This window comes from Myotis davidii, unplaced genomic scaffold, assembly GCF_000327345.1.
Source record: "Myotis davidii unplaced genomic scaffold, ASM32734v1 scaffold1642, whole genome shotgun sequence".
Classification (NCBI taxonomy): Eukaryota; Metazoa; Chordata; class Mammalia; order Chiroptera; family Vespertilionidae; genus Myotis; species Myotis davidii.
In genome coordinates, this window is record NW_006293006.1 from 33514 (window position 1) to 35387 (window position 1874).

At 56.7% G+C, this 1874-nt stretch overlaps 1 protein-coding gene across 1 annotated transcript in view; it reads left to right on the forward strand.

The window, feature by feature from the left end:
* Positions 1 to 1874, forward strand: part of LOC102752385 (leukocyte immunoglobulin-like receptor subfamily A member 6) — a 32054-nt gene that overhangs the window by 13345 nt on the left and 16835 nt on the right.

Here is a 1874-nt window from a genome sequence, read left to right on the forward strand (position 1 = left end):
TGGAGGTTGGATTCTTCCTGAGGGCACAGGCCCGAGTTGCTGGGCTCAATCCTCCGTGTGCGGCATGCAGGAAGCAGCCGGTCAGTTGTTCTTTCTCATCATGGATGTTTATATCTCTCTCTACCTCTCCCTTTCTCTCTGTGTAATCAATAAAAATATATATTGAAAATAAAAATAAATAAGAATTCGATTTGTTCCCCAAATCACAGCAATAACACACTTATTGTCACTGACTGTGAAGACAGGGGCCCAGGACGAGGAAGAGTGATCTTCCTGAGGAACAAGGAACTGAGGGTTGGAGGGACTCAGAGGCGAGTTCCCACCCGACTGGGGAGGATGCTGTTGCAAGAAAGGGGAGGTGACCAGAGGCTGGGAAATGAAGAGATATACACTCTGGGGCCAGAGGAGAAGACCTGTTTCCTTCCCTTATTTCCCTGCATTTCCCTGTGTGCTCATTGTCACAGGGACATCGCCCTGAGCTGCACAGTTGGAGTGTGAGTGTGTCCCTGATGATCTGAGCTCTGCGGGCCACAGGGACCCACATTTTTCTGAAGTGTCTCCAGGGCCCAGGTGGCAATGTCCATGGTGAGGACCCCAGGGAGGTGCTGATGGATGGGCTGAGGAGGAAGGACACCCCGTGGGGAAGGCTCTGACAGGGAAGGACGTGCCCTGGGTCACCTCACCTGCAGGGGCTTCTCAGGAGGCTCCGGGTCTATTTCCTGCTTCACCATGGAAATGAGAGCCAGGCTGTACCCTCCCCTATAGGCTGATGACATAACAACCCTGTGATGGGGAGGATTGGCCTTGAAGTGACCACCACCCGTGCATCTCTCTGTTTATCCTGCTGGCTCCGTGGCCTCCTCCATCTGCTCAGCTGAGGCCTCCGGGAGAAGACGCCATGACCCGCACCCTCAGGGTCCTGCTCTGCCTCGGTGAGATGGGAGTGGGAGGGGAGCCCTGCTCTATCAGGACCCAGGACTCAGGAGTTCATGGGGAGGAGGGTACTGCTCAGAGTTCAGGGCAAATCTCTCACAGGGACTCTCTTCCAGGGCTGAGTGTGGGCCTCAGGACCCCAGTGCAAGCAGGTGAGTCTGTTCCCAGTTGTCCCATGTCCCACTCCTCAAGGTCCATCCTCCAGGAAGCAGAGGGAGGGGTGCAGATCTGTCTGACAGATGGGGGGCATCTAGGACCGAGAGTTGGGACCAGGAGTGTGAATGTCCTGTGACCCAGCCTCTGATTCCTTCCAGGGCGCCTCCCCAAGCCCACCCTCAGGGCTGAACCAGGCCCAGTGATCCCCCGGGGGAGCTCCATTACCATCTGGTGTGAGGGGACCCCAGTGGCTGAGGAGTTCCGCCTGGAGAAAGAGGGAAGCCCAGCACCATGGAATATACAGAAGCCACAGGAGCTTGCGGACAAGGCAAAGTTCTACATCACACACGTGACAGAGTATCATGCAGGGAGATATCAGTGTTACTACCTCAGCTCCAAAAGTAGGTCAGAGCGCAGTGACCTCCTGGAGCTGGTGGTGACAGGTGAGAGGACACACAGTGGTTTCCGCCTCAGGCTCTGCCCTCAGGATGGGGGTCTGCCCTCAGGGTGTCTCCCTCTCACGGCCCAGCCCTGGGGGACATGAGGGAGGTGTGAGCCCCATTTAACACACTGCCTCCTCCTCTCCTAGGATCCTACCCAAAACCCAGCCTCTCCGCCCTGCCCAGCCCTGTCGTGCCCTCAGGAGGGAACGTGACCCTCCAGTGTGGCTCAGGGCAGGGATTTGACAGGTTCATTCTGACTAAGGAAGGAGATCACAGGCTCTCCTGGTCCCAGGTCTCAGCCAGTGTCATGTTCAGGCATCTCAGTGTTCTCCTCTGCCCCAT